Source organism: Triticum urartu, chromosome 1A (genome assembly GCF_056163025.1).
Source record: "Triticum urartu cultivar PI428250 chromosome 1A, HENAU_Tu73, whole genome shotgun sequence".
NCBI lineage: Eukaryota > Viridiplantae > Streptophyta > Magnoliopsida > Poales > Poaceae > Triticum > Triticum urartu.
Genome location: NC_141873.1, coordinates 192,173,993 through 192,187,090, shown reverse-complemented (window position 1 = coordinate 192,187,090; position 13,098 = coordinate 192,173,993).

Sequence of the window (13,098 nt, the reverse complement as noted above, 5' to 3'; positions counted from 1 at the left end):
GGGATGAAGAAACCACCGGGAAGAAGTGCGGAAAGATCGCGAAAGGAAGCACTGGAAAAGTTTCTCTCCCGAAGGGGGCTGATTAGGGGCAAGGGCAAAAAGGTCATTTCCAGTATGTCAAACCATAGTGAAAATGATACCAATAGAACGGATTCGACGAGACAGAGAAGTAGGCTTTGGATTCACCTCAATCGGAGTCTTGAGCAAAAAGTTGTGATAGTTTTTCTGCCAGGGACCCATCTGCAAATAAACCTTCACAAACCAGCCCCTGACTGAAAAACAGAAAGTGTAGAAGTTGAGAACACGCTTACTAACAGAGAAATCGTATTCTTGGGCGAAGGAGAAAAATACGCTTTCACATTAGAGGAAGCATACTTACGCTCGAGGAAGATACGGAATGTGCTTTCGGTGGCAGAAGATGCATAATTCGGAATACGCCTCCACTTATCCACCTTAGCAGGTCCAAGTCAACGTGCTGGCCGGCTGACTGGAGGGACCCGCGGGAGATGGGGCCTGCCTGGCCTGGTCTTCGTCTTCAACCACGCGCACGCCCGCGGTAGGGAGCAGAGGCGCCATCCTCCGTCGATTCCCGGCGGCCCCGGCCACCATTCTCGCCGGCCAGCCTACCCACATGCTCAGCGCGGAGAGCCACACCCATCCTGGGGTAGCACGGACCTCGCGAAGGGCACGCTCGAGCACACCTTCGGCCGCGGCGGCGACGGGCTTCGGGCGATGATGGAGTCGAGGCTATGGTGGAGGACAAGGAGAGGCAGGGTTCGGGAGGTGTTCTTAGGGGTTGAGGGACTCTCCTGGAGGTGGAACGGGGAGGGGAGGGGCTCGGCATGCTGCGAATTTAGGCGGGGGCCAGAGGCAGCCATGGTGGCGATGGTGAGCAAAGAGAGGCTCTTGAGCTCGAATGAGGGACTGGACGGGGTCCTGGGAAGGATGTGAGGCAAGTGGTGTGCTCGGGAGGCCAGGGGAGGTATACTTATAGCCGGGGGGAGGGACACGGGCTCGGGTGCCACCACTCGCGCTCGGCCAAGGCTTTGGCGACGCGCAACGATCACGGGGGGCACGGGAACGTGATGAGGGAGGTGCAGACGAGGCGCAGAGGTCACCGAGACGAGCTATGATCGAGGACACGAGGAGTAAGACCCCGCAGAGCGAACAGAGCAGGTCGGCTACATCGCTCCTCTGGGCGTGCGGTGACGAGAGCTGACGGAGAGGCTTACGGAGGGGAAGATAAGTCCAGGGAGAAGGCGACGATGTGGGGAACCTGTTGGACACACTCACGAGTGCAAAGATGATGAGAGGGGGAGGGGCCGGAGCTAGGCGACGTTCTGGACGCGGCCATTGCACGCCAAAGCGGTGGTCACCGCGTGCATTGGTGCACACAGTGCCACAAGCCATGCCAAAAGATGTCTGGAGGTTAGACCTTCCAGGGGATGTTTCAACTGCAGAGGTATCTCAGTAAAAACTCTATGGTTAAATGGTAAGTGAGCTCTGAAGTTTACTGCACCAAACTGAATCATTATGTAGTGATCAACATAGTGAGGTTAAAAGGCAAACTAGATGTCAGGAGAGTTTAGGTTAGGAAGGCCTATAATCCTGTTAATTATGAGATGATTTGGACAAGTAGTTTATATAGTTGCTTTACAACTACATAAACTGGTCCAGAAGAAAAAACAGGAAGAAGCACTCACATAGTGTGATGGATTAGGCTGAAATTGAAAATGGCAGGGTTATTTGCGCATATGAGAGTGCCATAAAAATTTCATACCATTTGGTCAAGCCAAAATGGTACTTCCTTCATAGAGCACTTCTCTGGACAAAAACTTAGGAAAAATCCTAAGGGAAAATGGCTAGATCAAATGAGCCCAAATATTGTGGAGATAGGTTATATAGGTAGGAGAAGGCCCTCGAAAATTTTCAGCAATAATGGAGCAATATAAAATGTACTTGCTTCACTAACCGAAAATTTTGGACACAAACAAAGATTTGAAGCTGTGCTCACATGGATGCATTGCATGAGCTCAATCTTGTGGAGAGATTTGATCTGATAATATGAAGGACCATGCAAAATTTCAACTCATTTGGACCGTCCTAGCTAGTACTTCCTTCACAACCAATTCCCTCAAACAGGAACTTTGAAAAATTGCTCAGGAATATTCACTGGGCAAATTAAGATGATTTTTTGCATGAGGCAACTATATGGACATCAATAGGTTTCCAAAAAGTTTGAGGTCAATTGGGCAAAGGTAAATGGCACTTTCTTCACAAACTGCCATTCAGGACATAATAGGAAAGGAATTAATTGAGCATGATGAGGAACATGGCAAATGAAATATTTTGCCATATTTGAGGAAGATATGACCAAAAAAAATTATGAGAATTATTTGGAAATTTTGGGAGTGATATAAACATAGGTTTCTTCACAACCTAGGGAAAATTGGGTTATTTCTTTAATAGAAAAGGAATATTTCCAAGGAAAAGAATATTGGGGTTTGGTCCAAGATGGAAATGGCAAAGTCTTGGGATGGGTATGGGGATTAAAAGCCACTCTGGAAAGAAAGAAGAGGGCATCTTCTTCAGTTTCCAGACCATGTAGCCACGGGAAAAAGAAAACTCAAGCAAAAATCTTAGAGAAACAAAAGAAAAAGAAAGGGCCAAAAATCAGGCTGTGACAATTCTTCCCCCCTTAAAGAAATCTCGTCCTCTAGATTTGGTTTCTTAGGGAACAAGTATGCATATACTGACTTAAGGACACCGTTTCCAACTCGGGTATCCTTTTTCCTTTATTGAGTGTTCCCATTAAATTCTTCATCTGGCTTACCTGACTGGCTCTGGGGTGGTTTGCTTCACTGTATCCATATCCTGACAGATCTTACCTCACATTTTCATGCTTATACTAGCTCCAATTATTTATGTATCCGCTGACTTAGCCAAGTGTGACGAGTTATCATGACTGAAGTATATGCCCGTCTCACAAATCCGAGAGTGATTTTCGATTGCTGGCTGTACTGACAAACTTCCATGAATTGGTGATCAGATTTTTCCTGATGAACACGCAAGCTCTTACTCCATGCACTGGGTTCCTCCACTAAGTGCAGGTACTTCGGGTTCCAAATAGTGAGTTGAGGCATAACCGTTTTCCTGACAGATTCTGACTTATCGCAGGAAATTTCTGAATCATCCTGACTGGCTCCACTGCCTTGAGTCTTAGATTCATACCAAATATTTGATTGTCGCCTGATGTAGCCAGCATAAGGGGTATGATCTTATATGATAATATCCTCATCCTTGACTGACGGTGGCTCTGGCGGAATTTTTTTGTTCCAGACAGGCTATCCTTAGGTGATTCACATAAGTGAGGGCACATGCTTCGAGGCTATTATTCCTCATACTGATCATTCATTCTGTCAGTATATCCATGAGGATAGTAGGCTATGTGATGCTTTATCATAGTCGCTGGAATCAAGCTGTTGAATTGACCTTTGGTCTGACTTGATAGACCCAGATATTCGATTCCGACAAATCTGAGCATATACTGTCTACTGGGCGGGTCTTTCCTTGATATGGGGTCCTTACCAAAATTGAGTAGACCCCCTTGATGAATATTCATGGTGATCAATAGTGACTCAGACGGTCTAGGGTATCGGCACCATGTGGGTCATGCAACCATTTTCATACCTGCACCACTAGTCTTGCTCCTTCATCATTGTTTCCTTGGTCTGGATACTTGGTTGAAAGAGCTTGGTCATATTACTTCTTCATATTACCATAGGTACTGTCGGGTGCGATATTTCGGCAATCATTACTTATCCTCATTCATGTATCGTGTGATAAGAATCTGTACTAGGTTCACACGTATTTGCATGCATCTCATTGTTGTCGTCTGACATTCCACGTGGTGACAAGGGTAAATGATATCGCCTTGTCGGGTATGAGTCAACTGGCCTTTCTGAGTACTGCCAAAAATTTGCTGCCCCATGTTGTCTTTCTCCAAAACATGTCGGTTCTTGCATCACCACAGAGGTGTATAACTGACTTTCTTATTTTGGCATGACTTGTGAGATTTTCGGATTCTCACCTTGCCTTCACCATCGTACCACTGACTTGCAAGAGCTTGGCAGCATACTCACAATATAAATGAAAATTTAATTCCTGAGGCAGACTTGTTTTCTAACTAATTCTTGCTTCTGACCAAACTGATACAAACCTGATTCTTGGGATTCACGGCCATATGTTGTCCATTCGCCATGTCATATCTTGTACCAATGTCGTACTGAGGAAGATTGGATGGCTTATGTTGGAAACCATCGAGAGTATCTTGCTGAGGAAGACTGGTATCATGCTTCAGAAGCTTCCCCCCTTAAAGACTTGCTACGGAGGACTCGGTGCCTTATGTCGAAAAAAATTTGCGGTTTCTTCTTGAAGAAGACAAGGTACCTTGCACGGGAAGTCATACATATAGCACACTGAGTAGTCTTGCCTTGGAAGCTTCTCTGGTAGTTTGCGAGGGAAGACTGGGTTGCTTACACCAAAAGCTTCTCATTGTGATATGCGGACCGATTACCATATACAGACACCATCTTAATATTTCTGTTGCGGATTACTTGTATGAAACGGGGCTTTGCTGGACTATCCTCCTTTGTGATCATTGAATACATGGCACATTCTTGCTTTCTTCCAGGTATATCGTGTTTCATAATCATCCCCAAAGAAGAATCAAAACTTTCATATGAATCATAGCTTTGACTGAGTTTATACTGTCGATCTTGCACACAATTTATCTTCTTGCTGATGTGATCATTTCTACTACGAAGAGTGCACACTGTGGGAGACTTGATTACCCATACTGTTGCGAGGAGTGCACGCTAATGCAAACTTGATTATCATCATCACAATAAGATATTTCTCATTTCATTGCAGTCGGCTGAGGATTCCGTTCTATTTAGCTGAATTTCCAAATACTTGAATTCCTTACTGATTCTTTGGGTACAATGTCAGTTGATGAGCAACTTTAATGAGGGGAAAATATGTAACACCGAGGTCCCAAAGAAAGAATCAAAAGAAACAACAAAAAAAAAAGCACACAAAGCGTACAAATAATATAATCAAGCAACATCACATATTACTGCTACTCACAACAATAACATGCATACATGCCTAAGCACATAAGTCTCGTGGAAACTTTGATACTACCGTCTGACATGCTGTGGAGGTGTGTACGAAAGTGAATTTACGTGTGGAAGGAGTTGGTGTAACCAAGGCTACACCAAGCGCTGGTTGAACACTGGTCGCAACTGGATGGATACGGAGACGAGGACGGACTTGGTGATCAAGTAGCGAGACACAAGGTCACAACCACATCATCATCAAGCTTACGAAAGGGAATCATACATGTCCAAGGAATGGAATGACAGGGCAATATAGGGGAGGAAAAGCAAGGCTTGCTGGCATTGCCCTTTTCTGATAACAAATAGCAGTAAGGGTTACCTAAGGGACGAGATGGATGGCACGATTTGGGATAGAGACGAGTCTATCACCGGAATATAACGGGTGGGTGGCGGAAATATATCGATGCGATACCTGAGCATAACTCCTGCGAATGGTGTCTAGAACACTTGGCACCAGGGCATCACTCTGTTGGGACAGAGATGACGCCAAACAACGAAGAGCAGGCATGCTAAGAAGGAGGGTGCAGGTAGTGGGTCGAAACCGATGCCATCTACACTCACAAGATTAACTGTTAGCAAATAAATAATAATCTATATGCATGCTATGCAACAAACACATTTAGCAAACAAGTGCAACAAACTAACTAGCACTACTGCAGGATGCTGCTAACACGACACTTCGATCAGAGACCCTTCGAGAAACTGTGTGCGATGCAATAATCGCAAACGGTGGTGTATGAAAACCGTCAAAAAGGTGAACACTTTTGCGATGGAGGATGCATCAAACACGATGCAGATTTTAGTTGCGTGTGCGATGAAGGGCATATGGTTCAGTTCAATTAACTATTCGCGATGAGGAGGAACAAAAGAAACAGGCAGCCAGATGAAGGCGTGTGTGATACACAGCATACGGTTCACTTGGATGAACTGTTTCTTATTAGGCAACACAAAAGAAACGGACAGCCAGATGAAGGTGTGTGCGATATACAGCATACGGTTCACTCGGATGAACTGTTTGTGATTACGAAACACAAAAGAAACGGTCAGCCAGATCAAGGTGTGTGCGATATATAGCATGCAGTTCACTCAGATGAACTGTTTGCATTGACACAAGAGAACAGAAATGGTTCAACTTAACAAGATGTGTGTGTTGTGCGATGGGATTGCATGCGGTTCACTCAGCCATTGTCGTCAGTGCGTGACCTCTGTGGCAACCGTTATCTTCCCAGGCGCCTCTTCGTGTACCGTGGCAACCGTCCACTGACTCTTCGCCTTTCCCTCTCGATTTGGAACTGCTGTCGCACGCTAGTTCTTCCTTCCTCCTCCATTTGCCTTCACCCTTCCTTCTGCCATTGTTTAATCGTCTTCTCCATGGAGGGAACAAGCCGGAAATGACCCCGTTATTCTTGCCTCGATCTGAATGATGACGCGGTGGAGGAGCTCATTGATTGGTGCGACGTCATCACCTCGGCTAGCACGGTAGGTTCGTTGAAGACCATTCTCGACTCAACTAATAACATCATTACAAGGAACCCAAGGGTTCAGGAGCAGTTTGATCTCCCCTATCTTCTTCGCCATGACCCTGCTGACTGGCGCGGGGACGAGGGAAGCCTCGCCTTGTGTAAGTTGATGCCTCTTGATAATGATACATATGATGTTAAGATGCCATCGCTTGAGGGAAAGGATTGGGCAGGCGCAAATGGAGATTGGGTTGTTTATATTGGGTACAACTGCGAGAATGTGTACACTCGTCACCGGATTCCACTTCGAAAAATCTCAAACGACAGCCCAGAGGTTGAGTACACTGGTATTCTATGTGAGTTCAAATACGATCATACTGACTTTCGTCTACGGAAGATAGCAATTTGTCGAGTTCCCAACCACTCTTGGGGTTATAGAAATGCTTATGTTGTCTCTATCTTCGACAAGCTTGTTGTCGTCCTTCATGGTTCGACTCGATGGATATTGCTCAAAAATCAGTTTCTATACACGGATGAGTACTATGATGCAATTCAATACGAGGGTCTTGTGTTTGGTGCCACCATTCGTGGTAGTGTTTTTGCATGGAATCCTCATGATTTTGGTATGTTTGTCTTCCACCGTAATTATAATTGTTTCATCCACATGCATGCGGGTTAGCTAGTTTCCCTTTACTAATTAACCTTCTTGTGTTTCCAAGGTCCTGTGAACATTCCCCCACCTATGCTTGAAAATTTTATTCACGAGCATGAGGACGAGCAGGACCCATATACTCAGTGGCGCCTGTCAACTTATTCCGATGGATCACCTCTTCTTGTCTATATACAGGGCACTGCTGATGTTACTAAGGAAGCAGGTGTTGTCTCATATGGTCGCACTCTCCGGACATATTCCAACATCTGTTGCAGGGTATTCGGGATGGATACTAGTGTACTAGCGCCAACACCTTCTCCCTGGTTCAGTATTGAAAGTCTTGGAGGAAACTCGCTCTTCCTTGGACAAAACTATCCAATGATGGTGGAAGGCGATCCAGCTGCTGTTGACACAACTTTACTACCATTTATGAGAAGCAACTGTATCTATACCTCGGACATTACTATGCTTCCCTACCATCCCAATATGGGTATTGAAATAGGCCTCTTCAGCTTGGATGATCAGTCATGTGTTGGTCTCGAGATTGACAGTAGCTGGCCCTTCCCAGAGAATCACTTCTAGTTCAAAGCAAGCGTTTCCAACGCCGACGAGTGGTTGAGTTGAAGTTCATTTCATCACTTTGTTATTTGTTGTGTGAGGAAAACTTTACTAGAATGTTTTGTTGAAAATGATCTATAATCCAATGTGTATCCTCGTTGTCGTTGTGGGTTGGTGACTTGTTGTATGTAATCAATGGTACATTTGCATATGCGTCCATGAACTCACGCCTTCTAGTGGTGTCCATATGAATAGTGCTAGTGATTTTAGTTGCAAACATTAGATAGTGCTAGTGATTTGTAGCTGCATATTTTGACAAATCACAGTGTTACAAGGTTGACAAATGGCAATGTTACTAGATAAACAAATGTCAATCTTTCCAATTTGAGAAATGGCAACATACCCAAAATGACAGATATGCAAATATTACCCAATTGTTTGTACGTGGTTGGACATGGGTCATGCAAAACAACCGTTTGCGTTGAAGGGATGTAGAAATCCTGTTCGGCACATTTTCCCTTGGCTTCCTGGGGAAGTTGTCAGTTTGCATACGGGTGTTCTAACTAAAACGTTTGCGATGAGTGTTTTATATTTAAAAACCATTGACATTTTTTAAAAAGAAAATCATTTGATAAGTATGTACATTAAGAGAGAAAACGCACGTTCATACAAACCATATCTTTCATTCAGTCACACTCTGAATTTATATTCATATGATCAAGAATTCAAGATACAGTATTAAACCCCAAAAAACTATTTCCGGTGGTAGCGGAGGTGGCGTGCCATGCCGTCGTTGTCGTTTTCATCCTCTGGGACGCCGTTGTTGAAGTCTTCAAGGTAGCACACATGTTCTTCACTTGTAAATCAAACATCATGTCATCGCATGATCGACGGGTGGGGCGTGGGAGGATGGCAACTGGTGCCGCTGAGAGGTAGCGGTCGACGGCAGCGTCCCATGCCGCTGAGGGGGGCGCATGGGCATGGGTGCGGCGGGTGCAGCCAAACGCAAGGGGACCGACGCCGCAGTGGGTGGAGGGCCGCGCACGGGCACGGCGGGTGCAGCCAAATGCACGGGGGCTGGTGCCTTGGTGGGTGGAGGGGCGCGCACGGGCACGGGCATGGGCGCTGGAATGTACACGAGCTCGCGCAGGTCCACGGAGACCTCGCTGACGCGCGTGGCATCTAGCTCTGCAATAGTGCTCGGTGACCAGCCCGTCAATGCTACGGGGATGGTCGCTGGCGCGTGCGCGGGGATGGGAGCTGGGATGGGAGCGGGGGCAGCAACCGCCGCGGCCATCTCATTCTGGGCCATGTCCATGAGGCCCCATTCCTCCTTATTTTCTATCTCCTCCGGCTCGGAGTCGACTTCACCAAACTTGAAGACTAGTGGCAGATGATCATTCTGCGCCATGGTGGTGGAGGTCTGCGGGGGGGGGGGGAGGGGAATGGGAGGCGAGTAGTAAGGCCACCCGTATTAAACAGCGGCTCGGGCGCCATTAATGGAGAGGAAGGCGGGCGGCCATTGAAGTCAAAGGGCTCGCTTCCTAGTGATCCTGCACAGCGTACAGCTCGCATGCTTCCCGGTAAGCCTGCGCATTGGAGGACAGCTTGCACGCCTCTCGGTCAGCCTGCACACCGGACTACGCTCGCACACCTCCCGTTCAGTCAAGGTCAAGCAGTTGTCCGCACGACACCTCCTACAGCCATTAAAACCAAGACACGTGGCATCACGTGAGTGGTTAACAGAACGCACATGATTTAAATTATACAAACATTTGAGATATTAAAGTGGCAGCTATTTTTTCAAAATGCCTTTGTTGGCGTCATTATTCGAGTGCGCCCTCTCTCAAAATGGACATGAAAAATACCACATCATGTCGGGTGCCATTCCATGATAGCATGCCAAGTTTCATGAATTTCGGACGAGTTTTGGATTTACTAGAATTTAAAAACTAGGCATCTCAATGTTTTGTCGGCAATCAACGGTGCCCTGGTGTTTGAAATTCATTCCCATTTCTTGCATGGGACCTAAGCATGTACCCAAGGACACATATTTGATTTTTTTAACCAATTTATATGCACTGGAGCATGTGCATGTAGTTAAAATTTGAATTATGCACATAAATGCATTGAAAACTTAGTTAATGCATAAAAATGTCCAAAAGAACCCCAAAAAATCACAAAAATTGACACAACACTCCTATTGTTCTATGTTTACACGAGAAAATTTTTGGAAGCAATAAGAGGCAGTGGATATCGTTTCGTCCCCAAAGGTGGAACGTTCCTTACCAAAACCATGATGCTTGTTGTGAGAAGCAATGGTTTGTGAGAAGCATATACCCAATCCTGCTCCAAACAGAAAAAAAGTTTTACCACGACATGTTGATGCCGCTCCATGAAAGCATGCCAAGTTTCATGAATTTCAGACGAGTTTTGGATTTACTATAACTTAAAAACAAGGCATCTCAATGTTTTGCCGGCAATCAACGGTGCCGTGGTGTTTGAAACTCATTCTCATTTCTTGCATGGGACCTAAGCATGCACCCATGGACACAGATTTGATTTGTCAACCAATTTATATGCACTGGAGCATGTGCATGTAGTTCAAATTTGAATTGTGCACATAAATGCATTGAAAACTCAGTTAATGCATAAAAATGTCCAAACGAACCCCGAAAAATCCCAAAAATTGACACAACACTCCTGTTTTTCTATGTTGACACGATAAATTTTTTGAAAGCAATAAGAGGCAATGGATATCGTTTCGTCCCCAAAGGTGGGACGTTCCCTACAGAAACCATCATGCTTGTTGTGAGAAGCTCTGGTTTGTGAGAAGCATATACCCGAACCTGCCCCAAATGGGACAAATTTTTTAACATGGCATGTTGATGCTACTCCATGATAGCATGCTAAGTTTCATAAATTTCAAACAAGTTTTGGATTTACTAGAATTTAAAAACCAGGCATCTCAATGTTTTGCCGGCAATCAAAAGTGCCCTGGTGTTTGAATTCCATTCCGATCTCTTGCATGGGACCTAGAAATTCACCCGAGGACACAGATTAGATTTTTCAACCAACCTTAGTGTATTGGAGCATGTGCGTGTAGTTAAAATTTGAATTATGCACATAAATGCATTGAAAACTCATTTAATGCATAAAAAGTCCAAAAACGAACCCCGGAAAATTCCAAAAATTGACACAACACTCCTGTTGTTCTATGTTGACACGAGAAATTTTTTGAAAGCCACAAGAGGAAATGGACATCGTTTTGTCCCCAGAGGTGGGACGTTCCCTACCGAAACCATCATGCTTGTTGTGAGAAGCTCTGGCTTGTGAGAAGCATATATCCGAACCTGCCCCAAATGGGACAAATTTTTTAACACACCATGTTGATGCCGCCCATGATAGCATGCCAAGTTTCATGAATTTCATACGAGTTTTGGAATTACTAGAATTTAAAAACCAGGCATCTCAAAGTTTTGCCGGCAATTAACAATGCCCTGGTGTTTCAATTTCATTCTCATCTCTTACATGGGACCTAGAAATTCACCCAAGGACACACATGTGATTTTTCAACCAACCTTAGTGCATTGGAGCATGTGCTCGTAGTTCTAATTTAAATTATGCACATAAAATGCCTAGAAAACCCAGTAAATGCATAAAAAAGGCCAAACGAACCCCAAAATTCCAAGATTGAACACAACACTCCTGTTGTTCTATGTTGACACTAGAAAAATTTTCAAAGCAATAAGAGGCAACGGATATCGTCCCATCAAAGGTGGTACATTCCCTATTGAAACCATCATGCTTGTTGTGAGAAGCTCTGGTTTGTGAGAAGCTTATACCCTAACTTGCCCCATGGGACAAAATTTTCACCAAGGCATGTTGATGCCGCTCCATGATAGCATGCCAAGTTTCATGAATATCATACGAGTTTTGGATTTACTAGATTTAAAAAGCAGGCATCTCAATGTTTTGCCGGCAATAAACAATGCCCTGGTGTTTGAATTTCATTCCCATCTCTTGCATGGGACCTAGAAATTCACCCAAGGACACACATGTGATTTTTCTACCAACTTTGGTACATTGGAGCATGTGCTTGTAGTTCAAATTTGAATTATGCACATAAAATGCCTAGCAAACCCAGTTAATGTATAAAAAAGGCCAAACGAACCTCGAAAAATTCATTCACATTTCTTCCATGGGACCTAAGCATGCACTGAAGGACACATATTTGTTTTTTCAACCAATTTGTATGCACTGGAGCATGTGCATGTAGTTTAATTTTGAATTATGCACCTGAAATTTCTAGAAAACTAGTTTAATGTATGAAATGTCCAAACGAACCCTGAATAATTCCAATTCTTTTATGACACACATACAGTTGCATGTTCACTGCAGATAAAAGGTCTAGCAATTCAAACACCGTCCATTGCCGCTCAGACCCCATTTTGCAATTCAAATCAAGTAGATCCCAGACAGTTTATTCTCACCAACCATGTGAGATGTAGTACAAAATATCTTGGAGCACTGTCGGTGTATAGTACGCCTATGGCTTACGCGAGAAGGTGCATCGGCTACAGTCCACAGCCGGTGTGTCAACCGCAGTAGCTCGCTCCCCCAAAACTCCCGCCTCGGCATCCCTCGCAATTTCGAAAATATCTACCACCTAAAAGGTTTTAATGTTTGATAGCACACGATTAGTATGTGCGGACCGTGTGCGATGTCTGTTACTCCCGCTCTACTTCAGTCCCTTGATTCAGATTTTTAGTAGCCCGGCATTTTACTCCAGCCTCTGCATCCCTCGCAATCTCAAAAATATCTGCTCGCCTTTGATCCAAATTTTCAGTAGCCCCGCCTTGTTACTCCCGCCTAGTAAAATTTTTAGTTGCCGCACTATTTCCTCAAACACAACCTCCGCTCACACAGACACACACTACCCTCGAAACCATTGGTAGGTCGCCGCCATCATCGGCGCCTCGAACCTCAACCTATGCTTGTGTGCCAGGGAGCTCGAGTAGCCAATGGCCAAAAAGAGGTTTATCACGGCCTTTTCGCCCGACGCCGGCGAGGTGGCCACCGAGGTGTCCCCGTCGTCCTCCGCGGGCTCGATCCGCCGTCACTGGTCTCCCGATCTGTCGTCGCCGGTCCCCCGATACACCTGCCGCCGTGCCCCTACGCCAGTTCGAGGGCTTCCTCGTCCTCCCCCGGACCCGGTAGCCTACGAATTCCTACTCCGGGGTCCGGC